We start from the raw sequence: 16,519 nt of genomic DNA, 5'->3' as shown, positions 1-16,519 counted from the left end.
TAGTTGCCTGTAGTAGCTGTCAGTGTTGCTCCTGCCGAACAAAATAATTGATCCTAGACCTCTTTCACTGTCACAAGCAAACTCCCCTCCTGTCTTGTTTTATTTCATAAACAAATAATTCTCAAGAAGCAAAATAGTTGCAGAGATACAGAATTATCTTTCACCTTCTTCTAGTGAACTCTGAGCCACTGAAAATAAAAGTAACTTCTCTGGAAATCCAGAATATTGGGAGCAGGGGTTCTGTGGATGGGTTTCTGTCAGGAGCCTCAGCACCTCTAGGGAGAGGAAGGCAGAGGGTTAGAAGACCAGACATGGTGGAGTCTGCCCCTCCAACTCTACTACCCAGCATGGCAGAAAGTAGAATTTTGTTTCATTACAATAGCACAGATACATAGAAGAGGTTCTCATTTCTTGGGGGAGAAAGGCACAGATCACAGGGGTGTCAAGTCTGAGTCTCACACAGGTCCCAAAGAGTATAATTGACTCCTCAGTGTATTCATCAACATTTATCTTTAAAAGACAAAAATGATCATTTGCAAATCCTCTCACAAAATCATCTCTAGAAAGTTGAGCCTGTAATAACAAAATTATTTCTATGCCCTGGTAGATCGCCCATGAAAATATGTTTTTGATTTAGTTACAGGAATTCTATTCAGCAAACAATGCTGTTAAAGTGTTTTCTCTGGGTTCTGTCCATGTAATAGTCACTGTCCCTGGGAGAGTGGATTTTATTCTGTAATAGTTACAATGATTTACACTTTGGCCTAGTTATCAAATGATCGTTAGTCTCTATTATCCCCACTGCTCTAACCTTAAGTGGTCCAACAGTAAAAACATTAACTAAATTAACTTTGAGAAAACAAGAATAGCCTACCTTCCCCCCAATCCAGGAAGGAAAGAAAGAAATCTAGGAGAAAGAAAATGGTTCTTAGAGACAGCTTTTTTGTTTCTCGGACCGTCTTCAAATTATTTTTTCCATATCATATTTTGGCTGTTCTATGCAGTGACTGAAACTTCACTTCTGCTCTACCTCCGGAAATTTGGGGATCTGAGACCCAGCGATGCAATCATTTTAACAAAGCATCTTACTGGAAGAATGTTTAGATACTTCCTGGAGTCTCAAGAGAGCCTCACTAACACGTTGGGTTTCTATTTCACATTTCCTGAGGGCCTAGTGTGTGGTAGCCACCGTGCTCGGCAGCTTTCCCCTGTTAATTTATTTGACACTTTGAAGAGTCTAGAGGGAGAACAGGTATGGTCAAGCTCATGCTAAAGAAAAAAAAACAAGGCTGTAAGAGGTTGTAATGTGCCCAGGGCTGCAAGACTAGTAAGGGGCGAGGCTGAAGCTTGGCGCAGGCTCCCTGCTTGTCATAGTACATACAACTGCCTGGTTATTGTCACAGAAGGGAAATATCATGCTGCTTCTTCTCCGAGAGATGTGGAGAATATGTTTATCCAACCCAATTTGTCATGTGGTTAGTTTCCATGGTGAAATGAAATAATCCTAAGAGGCGTCAGACATTATTTTAACCTATTTGAAGAGACAAGCACCATCTGTCCAGCCCTCTAGACCTTGTATATACCTTCCCTGGAATTCTAGGTTTATCAGAGAAACTTCTCCCTTTTCAAAAAAGTCACTGTAACTTCCAAAGAGGCTTACAAATAATAGTTTCTAGATAACCCTGGAAGAATTGGTAAGGTGATTGTGCATGAGAAAGAACAATTTGATCCTATGGAAAGGAAAATGCACCAAAGTTTATATACACCTGAATTTTGGGAATGTATGTGGGCATAGTTGATGTAAGCTAAGGGTTGGGGGAGAACATATACAACAGAAATTGAATGATGCTGAAAAATAACCTCCTAATCACTTGGGACCATATTTTTGATAAACAAGTAGTCAAGTATTCATGGCTACAACAATAATGGATAAAATGACTCAAGTTAAAAACAGTACAGGAGAAGTAAGAATAGCATGGCACGGTGGTTAAACATGTGGGCTCTTAAAGTCGCATGAGTTTGTATGCCAGTTCTGCTGCTTACTGGTTGTGTGACATTGAAACATCACATAGGGGCACCTGGGTGGCTCAGTCAGTAGGTGTCCGCCTTCAGCTCAGGCCATGATCCTGGGGTCCTGGGCATGGAGCCCTGCGTTGGGGGGGTCCCTGCTCAGCGGGGAGTCTGCTTCTCCCTCTGCTCCTCTCCACTGCTTGTGCTCTCTCTCTCTCTCAAATAAGTTAAAAATCTTAAAAAAAAAAGAATAGTGAATATGAATCTAAGTTAAAAAACAAAACAAAACAAAAGCCACATAAAAACAAACAAACAAACCCTGTGTGTTCCGTATTCCTACCTATACAATGTACACAATAACAGTAAATATGCATAAGGATGTTGTGGAGGTTAAATGAGTGTATATAATATGTCTAACACGCCACAAAAGTGTGGTATTGTCAAAAGGAGGATATATATATATATATATATATATATATATATATATATATAATTTTTGAGCTCCTTGTGGAAGAATAATGTATTTCTCAGGTTCAAGACATTGGGAAAGTTTTAATTACAACAGGAATTGTCATCAGACTTAGAGATAGAGGATATGATTTTATTAGTGGAAGTCAATATGACCCCAGTAAATTGGGAGCACAAGACCTACAAAGCAAGGGGAAGAGGACATCCAACTAATAAATAGTAATAATTGCAGTATTATTGGCAGCTGAACCCTTGGAGCATCTACATGCCTTTAACAATTAATAGGCAAATAACAATTCAGTGGCAGTGGATCTGCACTGACCATACAAGAGGCGCCAGCAAAACTAGAAAAAAATCCAGCAGATGCCCCTTGTAGGAAATTTAATTAGAGTGGAAAGGACTATAATAACATTCCCATTGTGCTCTTGACTCAAATTGGAGAGGCAGAGCATTGTGTGAATTCTCCAGACCAGGAGGCTGGCATGGAAACAGCTAAATACTGCAGGGCCTCCTCAGATCCTGCCAAGGGGACCCTGTGGCTGTGTCAATTGATCATCATCTCCCCAAAGTCACAGGGCACTTGCAGATCAACAACAATTCTAGGTCTCGAAACGGGTGGGAAGCCACAGAGCTCTGAGCCCTATAAATGAAGTTAAAGATGATATCATCTGTAATGAAACACCTTCATATCTCCTCATGGCCACTATTACTTAGTCACTGATAATACAGTAAACTCTTCAGAAATATTTCAAGGAGCTAAGAAATCAAGCCCCTCCCTTTTATGTTCTAGGGCATGAGCAATGGCTCCAATTCTTGAAAGAGGATGTAAAATCTATTACACACCCTCAGCCCATGATATTTTCCTGCAAATGGGTGAGACCTAAAATCTGGGAAGGTGGTAGGTAGTTCCAAGGGAGACGGTGCAATAGGTGCTTGCCCTTGAATGGAAGAACCTGGTTTCAAATGTGGTCTTCACAGCACTGGGCAAATTATTTCATTCTTGGTTTGCTTATCCTCAAGATTGAGTAATAATTGCGTCTACCACATACGGCTCCTGTGCCTTGTCAGCTATGATGCCCATTCTTGCAAGCAGTTAACAGTGGCCTCACTTATTGACAATCTAGCAAATAATTTTTTGAAAAAAGATACATACCTATAAAATGTGTATTTCTTATAAGTAAAATATCTAATAGGATATATCCTTAGAAGTGTGATTGCTGGGATCATAGGGTAGTTCTGTTTTTAATATTTTGAGTAACGTCCATATTGTTTTCCATAGTGGCTGCACCATTTTACATTCCCACCAACAGTGCAAGGGTTCCTTTTTCTCCACATTCTTGCCAGCACTTGTTGTCTTTTGTTTTTTGTTTCTCAATAATAGCTATTCAAACTGGTATGAAGTGATAAATATCATTGTGGTTTGGTTTCACTTTTTGTATATTAATTATATCTTAATAAAGTTGTTAAAAATATCTTATATTGTTTCTTACACATTATAGGTAGCTTTTGACATTTTGATCGCTGTGCAAAAAGATAACATGTCTTGCTTATTCTCTGGATGATACCCTCCTCCTTTGGTAACTCTACTGCTTTGACCTTTCCCAGTAGACCTTTTGAAAGGATGACAAATATCTGCCTTTGGCAAGTACTTACAGGGTTCATTCTAAATGACATACACCCAGTAGGTGCTAAGAATAGAGTTGGGGGGGCACAGGGAGGGTATGGATGAGGTCCCTCCTTTGTGGAACTTTAACTCTGGTTAGACAAATGGTAACAGCAAAGCCTGAGAAGCGTTAGCATTGGAAACTCTGAGCGTGAGGGAGTCATGTGGCAGGGACTCCTAGAAGGAGGAAGAAAAGGTTTCCCTCATGAAGTACAATTAAAGCTGAAAAATGAAGGCTTCTAGGGTTAGTTACACTTGAGAAAGTGCTCCAGGCAGGTTGAAGAATAAGGCTCCACGACCCTGGAAGGAAAAGAAGTCTGGAGCTGAGAGGAGCCATATCCCCCTACCTGTAGCTACAGGAGATGGCAAGGTAGATAGATGGTGGCTAGACTCCGGTGACCTTGTCAAAGGGTGAGACTTAATAGTTCTCAAGTAGGGGAGTGAAATGATCTGATCTGAGATTAGGAAGCATCATTCTGGCTGCTCCATGAGGCAAGAGGGAATGTGGGAATCCTGGCAGGAGGCATAGATACCTCATGTCTGGATGATTCTGGCCCAGACTTGAGTGGTTTAGAAACAAAGTAATGAATAGATTTGAGGGAAATTTAAATATTTGGCTTCAAACCAAAGCTACCACCTCCCACCACCACCCAGATAGGGATGAGGTATGTAGAAACCTTAATCTTTAGCCTGCCCCTCTGCAAACAACACCCAGAACATATTTAGTTTGGAAAAAAGAAGGGAACCGATATCCAAAGTGGAACTAGAGGGTTGTCCGTGTCAATTATCTGAGCTAATCTGCTTGACCCACTGCTTCAGCTAATGAAGGGCTGCTTGCCCTCCTTCTATCCCAATTACGCTTATCATCATGCTTATCATTGCAGGGCCCCAAAGAAGCCAGGAATAACTCAACACCAGTCCCTCTAGCCAAACAATCAGAAAACAAAGATAACTTTAAAGAGTGTCAAGCCCAACTTTATGACTCCCTCATAGGCACCAAGGGCATTGTCTCAACAGCCTAAGCCACCAGACAAGATAGCCCAGGACTATTTGTGAGTTGACTTGCTAGGACCAATCATGACTCAACTGTTTACAGCAGAGCAAAGGTAACTCGGGATGCGAAAATTGACAGCTGCCTCCCGGGAGACCATTGCACCTGGAAACAAGGCACTTGGTTTCAAAGGGAAATGTTTGTATTGGCACAGACCCAGGCTGGATAAAGTGTGCCCGATGAGAGGTCACGCCATGGGGAGGTGAGTGAGCACATGCACATATTTTAAAGAACTGGAGTCTTCACAGCAGACTGTTTCAAGGCACTCTCATGGTTACCCTGAGCAGCTCAGAGGCCAGCAATCATCACTCATATGTGCTCTGCTGTTTACATTTGGATATAAGCAGATCTTCTCAGAATCAGATTTCATTTCTTGGCAGAAGTAAGATTCAGGGCAGCAATAATAAGAGTAATAATAGCAATGCTAGTATCATTTATTAATGGCATATTACATTCTGGAGGCATTATGTCATTCGGGTCATATACATTACCTCTACTGTCATCACAGCCTGGTGCACATACGAATCACTTGAGGAACTTTAAAATACTGATGCCTGGGCCCATCCCGCAAAGGCTGTGATTTCATTAATCTGGATGGAGCCCAGGCATTGGCATTTTAGGGCTCCCCAGGGAATTCTGATGTACAGCCAGGGTTGAGAACCACAGCTTAATCATCACGACAACCTGCAATGTAGGGCTCTTTTGCTTTATTTTACAGATGAGAAGAAAAAAAAAAAAAAGAGCCCAGAGAGCCCAAGTAATTTGCCTAAGTGCAACCTGGAGTCTGTCTGGCTACCAACCCTCCCTCTGAAGTATTGCTCCACACACTGTGTAGGGAATCCTTGGATGAAGAGTAGCAGAGAGAGCACACGGAGGAGAAAGGGCAGCCGAGGGCAGCACCCCACGGGTACCTGGGAACTCTGAGCAGGAGGCTCCACCCCCCCCCCCACTCTGAGCCAGCTGTGCACCCCGCAGGGGGAGGATCTGTGAAGGAGAGGAGCTGAGTGGGCAAATAACCCACCTTCGTGGTTGCAGCAGCCCTTGGCCGCCCTCCAAGCCCCAGGGGATGGCACAGAGGAGAAAGCTGAGCAGGGCATGGCCGGGCTGGGCAAGCAACCCCATGCGCACTCATTCACCCCTTGCTTTGTCATACTGCTTCAGGGACATGAACTTCCTTCCCCAGCTTCTGCCTTCCCACCCTGGGCCATGCCAGGGTGTCTGCTCAGGGCTGTGCCAGGTTCCCCAGCTGCCTCTTACCTGTACTTTTGAAACCTGTTATCAACCAAAGGAGGTCGCTCTGACGGATACATTATTGAATGGAAAGGAAGCATCCTCTGATTCTTGTTTCTCAATCATGAGCACCCTTAGCCATACATAACTGCCTGAAACAAATATAATCAAACAGGAACGTGAAGCTTCCTTTTTCTTCTTCCCCTGCAGGGAAGAGCAGGCCTGGCCCTTCTGCTCTCCCCCTTCTAGAGTGAAGCATGGATACAAAGCAAGGAGCTGGGCTCCTCTGTACTGTCCCACTCCCTAGATGAAGGCAGATCTTCCAAAATATTTCTGATACTGCAGGGAGTGGCTGAGAAAGGATCACACCCCGGTGGGAAGAAGTTTCTGGAACCTGTGGTGGGCAGTGTCTGACCCTCTCTGTACTTCAGGTCTGAACTCTGCTCTTATATTCCCCATAAAGGCTTGGACTAGCCAGCTTCATTTGTTTATTTACTAATAGTTATTAAGGGTTTGTAGCACTGGGGTTTCTTAGAGGAGGAAGACCCGTCTCTGGCCTTAAGCAACTCACGGTTTTAGCAGAGGAGTCATACAAACAGCAATATCACAGTGGGGGAAGCAGTAATGTGGTGGGGGACACCAAGAGAGGCCCTAGGCCCAGTCAGAAGAGGGCATCAGTGTTCTAGAGGGGTGACCCTTTTCTGGAGACTTCCTGCAAGCCTTGTTGGAGTTAGCTAGGAAGGGGGGAATTGTTTTTCTAAGTGAAGCTGGCAGCTTCAGCAGGGGAGCTGAAGAGTCTGTCCCTGGCTTCACTAAGGGACATTCCTTGCTGGAAAGTCACTTAGCTGCTGGAATGCTTCCCTCTCTAGGTTGCAGAGATTTGGAGTTCCTGCTCTAGATTCAGGTCAAAGGGCCGAGTCCAAAGTGCAGCTGAATTCCTCACTCAGGTTTTTTTTTTTTTTTTTTTTTTTTCTCAACAGAAGCAGATAGTGCTGAAGGCCTGCCAGCCACACCAAAGAGCTTCTCACAAGAAGGCACGAGCCAGGTTGAGGCAGCTTCACAAGGGGAGGAATGACCTGTTTTGGACCAGAAGCCATGACTCGAATGAGGCTAACAATACACAAAGCACAGGCACCGTATAGAAGAGTCATTTTCCTCCTCTCAGGTTTCATCATAGTAACTGTCATTACAAGGCAGACAGAGATCCATGGATGGAGGTGTACCTGCGTTTCCAGTCCTGGCTCTGCTATGTAGGGTCTTGGATGACCTATGACAGGTCGGATTTGGTCACAAATCCAGAAACGACTTCATGTCACTGAGGTATTACTCTGCTGCTCTCTATGTCCAAGCCCATTTTTATATAGTTTTATAGTCTTGTCTCTCATACTACGCACCTACCAGCCAGACACACCTGGGCAGGCAAGGAGAGCGGGAGTACTGGTGTTTGCTGCATATCTACTGTGTGGTGAGCATGGACACTTTAAGGTACGTTTAAATTTACCTACAAATTTGTCTGGAAGTGTTTTGATCCACACTTTCAAATGAGGGAACTGAAGCTCAGAGGGAGTTAATGACTTTCTCAAGGGCAGTTTGATACCAGATACAGTGACAAAGAGAAAAAAAAAATTGTGGGATGGAGCCTATTAAGCCAGGCTTCATGGATCTGATAGGATCCAAGCCAGAGCCTGGTCTGGTGGGCAGGATGGGAGAGCACTGTGAGCACAGCATCACAAAAGTTTCAGACTCAACATGACAGTGTAATCATTTATGACTTTCAGAGGTTGTACCTGATTTCCTTTAAGAATGAGGTATTCGAGTTAATTGCCTGGTTTTGAGCATGCAAACACTGAAATGTGCTAGAAGGGCCAAAGTTCAGGGGTAAGTGAACTGTACTGCAGCATGTTAGGAATAGAATAAATGCTGACAAAGCAGCAGAGATTTTTACATTTTAACTGCAGGTCAAAAGAGGACTCTTCATACAAGATGGCTGAAATTGAGCAAACACACAATCCCAGATGGTTTCAGACAGCAGGATAAAAATGAGTAAACCAATATGGGTTCATTGAAGATAACGAGTGTACCACTCTGTGTTGAGTGTGTGTATATGGGGCGGGGGGGGGGGGGGGGCGGAGGGTATGTAGGAACTCTGTATTTTCTCTTCAGTTTTGCATGGACCTGAAACTCTTCTAAAATAAAATCTACTTTAAAACAATGAAATGAAACAACTTAAAAAAATTGTTTTAAACAAATGAGGCCAGGTCCCAAAGCTGTCCCCTGAGGCATGAGGGGAGGAGAGTGTGTTCCCTCTCTTGGTAAACTGGAGCAGACACCTTGCCCAGCTGTGGTGAGTTTTGTCATCTTTAATTTTTCTAGTTCACTTGCTAATGAAATGCTGATGAGCATCAAAGGCTTTAAAAAGCAAGATACGGAATACGAAAAAGTAGAAAAAGGAAAATGAAGAGGAGGAATTGAAGGATGCTTTAACAGCCTGCATATTAAAAAATAATAAGCTGGCTGCATGTGCAGGTTGCAAAAATTTAATGATTTAAACGTCTACGAAGAGGAGTTTTACAGAACATCCAATATTTGGTAACACTGGGAGTGGTGCACTTGTCTCTTTTTCCTTTATCTATTCTCTAAAATAGAGATAACAATACCTGCCTCCCATGCTTATGGTGAGGATTGAATGACATAATGTTTATAAAATTCTTAGCCCATGGGCGCCTGGGTGGCACAGTCCATTGGGCTGCTGACTCTTGGTTTCAGCTCATGTCATGATCTCAGCCATGAAATTGAGCCCCAGGTTGGGCTCTGAGCTCAGTGCAGAGTCCGCTTGTGTTTCTCTCTCCCTCTGCCTCTGCCCCTCCCCCCACTCACTCATGTGTGCTTGTGTGTGCATGTGTGCATACACACGCTTTCTCTCTCTCAAATAAATAAATCTTTAAAAAAATAAAAGTCTTTGCCCAAAAGTCTGCACTCATTCATTAAAAATAGTTATTGAGTTGCTGATTATGAGCTAGATAACAAGTTGAACAAAACAGATGTGAGGCCTCCTGACTCATGACTGAAAAGGGAGAGCCAGATGTTAAATAAAGAAACATAAGATAATTAGTTATAAATTGTGAAGAGTACCACAGAGGAAAACTTCAGAACATTGTGAGAAAATGACGGGGCCTCAGAGTCCATACTCAATAAATAGTAGTCATTTCAAGACACATTTCTTTGCAACTATGATAGATTAGTTTCTATCAGACTAGATCCTTCCACAAGGGATAACTGGGAACCCTTGGATTAAGAGAATAAAAAAGGAAATCTGTTTGAAGGAATACAAATGCTGCCAAGGCGATAAGGGCATTAGTAGACAAGATTCCAGAGCAAAGGTAAATGAGAAGAGGTCAGATTCACATGCTGCTCTACTTTCTCCAGGAAGCATGGGTAAGATAATAAGTGGCTGCAGAGAGGTTTCAGCAATCTCATGGGACAAAATTGGAGTTCATGGCTTCTAAGGAGGAGGGGCACTGAGAAACACAAAGGAAATACACAAAAGAGGTCTTTAGGCAGAAAAAAAGTGAAGCTAAATGACAGCAAAAATTCTAGGAAAGAAAAAATAGTAAGGAAAAGATATATATGTAGGGAAATCTAAGTAAATATTAACTATATAGAAATAATACTAATAATGTCATGGGGATTTAAATATATGTAGAATTAAAATAAATGGCAATGATAGCATAAAATTCAAAATGAAGAAAAGTCAAAGTGTTTAAATGTCCTTTCATTGTACAGGAATTGATAAAAATATACTGTTGTATATTATGCTTTAATAGAGTCAAGATTCTTGCTGAATCTCTAAACTAGCCTCTGAAAGAAGGCCAAAAGTTTTCGTAACTGCCAAGATGTGAAAAAAGTAGAGTAGTAAAACCTACTTGATTTACCTAAAAGAAGGTAAGGGGAAAAAAAGGAACGTAGAATGAGTGGGATTATTTGGAAGAAAAAAATAGTAAGATGGCAAATTTAAACCCAAATGTTTCAGCAATTATATTTGTTTAAATATAATAGACAATTGTAAATAATTTTTTAAAATGTATATTGTCAGACTGCATTAAAGATAACAAGACTCAATAGTATAAAACTTACAGGAGAAGCATCTTAAATACAAGGATACAGAAAGAATAAGAGTAAAGAATAAGGAAAGACACACTCTACAAATCCTAACCAAAAAAAGTGGCATTGGCATAGTAGTATCAAACGAAGTAAAATGTATGGCATAAAGGGACCATTTAAAAGTAATAAGGGGCACTGGGGTGGCTCAGATGGTTGAGTGTCTGCCTTTGGCTCAGGTCATGATCTCCAGGTCCTGGGATCAAACCCACATTGGCTCCCAGCTCATCAGGGAGTCTGCTTCTCCCTCTCCCCCTGCCTCTCTCCCCTGCCTGTTCTTCCTGTCAAATGAATAAATATGAAATCTTTTTTTAAAAAGTTATAAAAAGATAAAAGGATTAATCCGCTAGGAGAATAGAATAGTCGAATAGTCGAATAGTCTTAAAGTTGTAGTATTTAATAACATAGGTTCAGAATATGTAAAGAAAAAATGATAGAATTAAAAGAGAAATAAGCAAATCTACAACCACTGGAAGCTTTTAAGCATATTTCTCACCAAAACTGATAGAACAACAACAACAAAAAATACAATAGTGAGAAAAACCAGACATGGTCCCTGTTGGACTGAACTTGCATTAGAGTAAGAGACACAAATAATAATCAAATAAGAAGGTGAATGAATGTAAAATCGCACATTGGCTGAGTGCTCTGCTCAAAGGAAGGAAAGGAAGTGCTCTGCTCAAAGGAAAGGAAGACAATTCTAGAACATTGAACATGACTTGAACTGAGGGAATAGAAGTCTTTCCTAAAAGACGGGACACTTGATTTCAGATCTAAAAGATGTAGAAGGATTAATTAGGCGAGTGAAAGTGGAAGGGTGAGGCAAACATCTGACACAGCAGACATCAAGGTACCTGCAGAGATTTCAGTAGGAGGGAGCATTGTGAGTTTGAGGAGCTGAAAGGAGGCCTGAGAGTGACTGAGGCACAGTGAATGAAGGAAAGTAGCTCAAAGTCAAGCTGGCAAGGTAGGCAAAGCTGGAACACTGAGTACTTTGTAGGCCACATTACAGATCTTGGACTTTATCCAGAGAGTAACTGGAAAGCAATCAAGAATGTTAAAGTAGTTGTTTTTTTTTTAAGTTTTTATTTATTTATTCATGAGAGACACACGGAGAGAAAGAGAGAAGCAGAGACGCAGGCAGAGGGAGAAACAGGCTCCCTGCAGGAAGCCTGATGTGGGACTCGATCCCAGGACTCCAGGATCACGCCCTGGGCCGAAGGCATACACTCCACTGCTTAGCCACCCAGGCGTCCCTTAAAGCAGGTTTATATTGTCATTGGACTTAAGTTTGGAAAAGATTATTCTCTCTGTGGCACGAGAATGGATTGTAGAAGGTCAGAGTCAACAGAGGAGGCTAAACAATTCAGCATTCCTCAGATGAGCATGATGGTGGAGACACAGAGGTGGAGAGGAGTGAAATGCAAGAGACATTTAAGAGGTAAAAAGCAACAAGTCTCAGTGAAGGATTCTACATGGTGACTGAGAGCAAGGGAGACATCAAGAATGTCTTCTTGGGATCCCTGGGTGGCGCAGCGGTTTGGCACCTGCCTTTGGCCCAGGGCGCGATCCTGGAGACCCGGGATCGAATCCCACGTCGGGCTCCCAGTGCATGGGGCCTGCTTCTCCCTCTGCCTATGTCTCTGCCTCTCTCTCTCTCTCTCTGTGACTATCATAAATAAATAAATAAATAAATAAATAAATAAATAAATAAATAAATAAATGTCTTCTTGGGTTCTTGCTTGTGCAAATGTGTCCAACAGTGATGCCATTCTCAAGATAAGAATCAGGAAGAAGGCCAAGTTTTGGAGGGAAGACCATAAATCCAGTTTTGAACATATTGAGGTTGAAGTGTTTTTTCTGTTACAGATTATCTCTAGAACGTCCTCCTCAAGGCTCTTAATTGATTTTTCTTTGTGGTGTTCAGTTTGTTTTATTTGCTTCTCTTACCCCCTGCAGTCTAACATTTCAAAAATGCAATTGCAAGTCTTAACTGTGGATATTTATCGTGTCACTGCATCAAAATATTGACATTTGCCTAATTTGAACCTTCCCAGGAAGTAATGCAAACAAGAGAGAAGATGGAAACTTTGTTGTGATCCCCAGGAGTGCTTGCAGGATGTTGGACACTGACCCCAGTTAGAGTCCAAATGTGCCAGAGAACTTTCCTGGCTCTGGTTGTCAAAGGCCATTTAATATGGCAAGATCACTTTTCTTAAAGATGCTGCACAAGGATGAGCAAGCCAAGGTCAGGGGAATTGGCTCTCAATATACAGGGAAATTTCAGAGAAACATTAATGAGCTCCCTCTTCGTTGAAAATTAAATCTGTCAAGGATATGAATCAGGTGTCATGTGAAAGAGCCTGATCAACTCTTTCAAAGCAATTTCCTATTAGAACTCCAATCCTGGAAGATGCCATTTCCCTTGCTCCAAGGTAGTTGAGATCCTGTTGGCAAGTTGTTTTGCAATCCTTCCCATGAGAAAGAATACAGTAAAGATGACAGCCCAGTTAATTCACATCCAGAAAAATGAAATGTATATTCATGGTCATTTCTCTTTTTCTCGGCATTGATCAGTAACCTTGGGAGAGCATATCAAGCCCTTTTTTCAACACATTTTTCCTCTCCTTCTTCCTCATGTCGTTTAATTCTTTTGTGGCCTCACTTAAAAGAAGAAATTGAATTTCTATCTATTAAGATAGAAATTTTGATAAGAAGTTTGGTTACGTAGGTTCATAGATTATATGAGCTTTAAATTATGTATTCTTCTTTAAGGCAAGTTCAATTTTAAGGTTTTGTCCTAAATCTTTATAATTGAGTCTGCCTGCAATTTCAACAGTTGTCATACTAGGGGGGAAGATCTGCTTCCTTACATGGAGTAGAATCTTGAGTTTTGTAATTCTATGAAGAAGATAAGAGACAGATGATTTACAGCTGTTTCACAAGCTATGAACATAAGCCAATTATTGAAGGAGGAAAGGTAGTAGATATTCAGGAACTTGTTATTTCATGTGGTTTTCTGTATTTTGGATTTGCTTGAGGATCATCGTTTTAGGGATTTATAAAATAAAAGGCTAATTACATGTAGCCTGGAACCAAGTCAAAGTATCATGACCTTTACCAAAGCTGCTCAAACAAAAAGCACCACAGAATTTTGAAGCATAGGGGCATGTTAAACCATCAGGTAGTCCAGGGCTTTCTGGGTGGGGGAGGGGAGGCCCTGTGATTTGGGATCCTGTTTTTAATCCTCCCTACCTCCTATTACCATAAAAGGAACAAATTCCAAGAGGGAATGTCCTGGTAAAAGTCACATGACTTGTATCTCAGAATTCACCTTCTTATGAATTTTCTTCAGGGAAAAGCAGCAAGAACTTGAGCCAGTCCTTATTCCAACAGACTGATTAGGTATATCATAAATGGAAAGTCTCAAATGATAGGATTAGGAAGAATTATCCTACATAAGGTCCCTTTCTGGAGACTCTGGGCTTTGGTTGTGTTTAGGCTATTTTATTTCCATTTTGTATTCCTATAGACTCTGTGATTTAGAAGAAGCCATCAAGTTCTTGGATGATTGCTGAGTGGAATTGAGAGAAATGAGAGGAGGGGAGCATCTTAGAGCGTGTCTGAACTTGCTCCTTGCTTTGGCCCTGTCCTACACACTGACAACTGAGAATAGAGTTGATGAGCTAATATGTAAGGTGTTGGACTTGAATGTTTTGCTTTCTTGTTTGCGAGCTTTGTGCTTGTTTCCTTTCCTTGAAGAGAACATTACCTCCTTTCCTTGTGGCCCCCAACCACATATGGGGAAATATGGGCCAAGTCTACCTTTTAATAATTTATCATGGTGTTGCTTATTCTTGAATTTGATGGATGAAACAAATGACCCAGAGTTTGTGATTAATGGAACCCCATCTCTATTCCAACCCCAACTCATGAACCAATGACTTCTACTTGCGCCTGTCATATTAACAAATTTGTCAGAGGCCCTAATTTAAATCTGGAGCTAAGCTGGTGATCTCAGTTGAAATACTCTGATTTATTCTGAACAATCATTTGATAGAATAGACTTAGTTTTTCCATCCGTAAAATGAATTCCATGTTGGTAATACTGGTGTTATAGTAAATAACTTTAAGAGAATTGCTGAAGGCTGTGACATATGACCCACTGTATTATTATTTTATAACGGAGAGTTTTACCTTCCAAAGAGAAGTGCTATCGGCTTCTCTTGGCATCGCTAGTAATTTATTATTAATGATATCTAAAAATTCCAGCATCCCAGGAAGCTTCAAGCATCATTACTGCATTACATTTTGCTTTTGTGTTAATGGACAGCCATTTTTCACTGTCATTTTCACGGGTAGCAAGAGAGCACAGATGAAAAGTTTTCACGAATGTAGGACAGTACAGACATATTCCAGGCTCTGTTCCTTGTTATTAATCGAATGATCAAATTCAGCTTTATCAGAAGTGAGAATTTTCTAGATGTGGACAGTAACCTATGTACCTCCTTCTTCTTGGTGCCCTCAATACATCACACCCACTTAGGGGCAAGGGTTAGGAAACACTGAATTTATTTAGTACTTTCATGTTTGAAGAATTAAGAAATCCACATCATTGATTTTTTTGCTTTTTCATAATGGAGAAGAAAAAAGTCATGGTTTAATTTCAGGCAGTGAAGAAGCTTCCATTCAATTCAACTTCTCTATGTTGAGTAAGGAATTCCCTTTGATGCCACCAAAGAATTTATCCCTCTAGAAGGAGGAGAGGGTTTTCTGCTTTGAAGACAGTTCTTGTAGATAAGGACTCCTTGCTTCCACAATCTGGAATAATCTAAGTCAAGCCCAGCTGACATACTATACAAGCCAAACTATGCTAACCCTTGATGTTACAAATGAAAGCAGTTCTTTTCTCTCTAAATCACATTGCACATCTCCAGCTTGTAATTCGCCTTTCTTCAAATGTTTGTGGTCTTGGGATGGCTGTATCAGAAGATGCTAACAGTCAGCAAGAACAAGGGTATCAGGGGTCTTGTTCTGTCTCCTTTCTTGTACCTGCCCTTTGGTTAGTTGGCACTATGTGAACAAACTTACAAATTTGAATGGCAGGGCATTTGGGTGGCTTAGCTGATTCAGTGTCTTCCTTTGGAGCCTGTGTTGGGTTCCCTGCTCATCAGGCAGTCTGCTTCTCCCTCTGCTCCTCCCATGCTCATGCTCTCTCTCTCTCTTTCTCAAATAAATAAAATTTAAAAAAATTTTTGAATGGCATATTTTCAAAGGGATGAAGAATACCAAGACAATAGCTCTCTGCAAATGTAGTATAATTGGCAGACATAAAAAGTAGAGGAAGGAGATACTTAGCAGGTATATACTCATTATTAATAGCTTACAGCTAAGCAATTTCACATTTTGTTTTGATTTCTTCTGACTTCATAGAGTTTTCCTTTATACAGTCCAAGCATGTACAGCAAATACTTTTTCATCCAATTACAGATGGCAGTGTATTTTTCCCAATTAGCAGGGTGCTTGGGTGTGTGGTAACAGGAGAAATAAGGACATCAGGGGTCTCATTCTTCTCTCTTATTTTCCATGCCTGCCCTTTGTTGTTTAGTTTTGGGTTATTTTGCCAGGAAACAGCTCTAGATGCGTCATATTTCCACCCATTAATCAATGCTAATCCAAAGAAGCATGAGGCATAGACAGGGAAAGTCTCTGCCTTCACTTACAAAACAAGTCAGTGTTTATACTTGGAATCTGTTCTAGACAAATTAAAGGATGAAAGAGAATGCCCTGTCCATTAAGCATCATGACAACCTGGCTGTAAAAACTCATAATTTGTTCAGAGCCAGTAAATGGATATTCTGATATTTGTAATCTGTATTATGGTCTAGTGAAGTATTTCCTAAAAGGCATTTCAGGGAAGAGAAATCCCTGGAGATGCT

The 16,519-nt window shown here is 41.2% G+C and overlaps 1 long non-coding RNA gene across 1 annotated transcript in view; it reads left to right on the top strand.

Moving 5' to 3' along the window:
• The first annotated feature begins 7,408 nt into the window (after positions 1–7,408).
• LOC140608125 (uncharacterized) overlaps positions 7,409–16,519 on the top strand; it is a 49,088-nt gene continuing 39,977 nt past the window's right edge. The window contains exon 1 of the long non-coding RNA XR_012010120.1: positions 7,409–7,907. This is a non-coding gene — a long non-coding RNA (uncharacterized lncRNA). The remainder of the gene's footprint in view (positions 7,908–16,519) is intronic.

Source organism: Canis lupus, chromosome 17 (assembly GCF_048164855.1).
Source record: "Canis lupus baileyi chromosome 17, mCanLup2.hap1, whole genome shotgun sequence".
NCBI lineage: Eukaryota > Metazoa > Chordata > Mammalia > Carnivora > Canidae > Canis > Canis lupus.
This window is presented reverse-complemented; position numbering and strand designations above follow the sequence as displayed.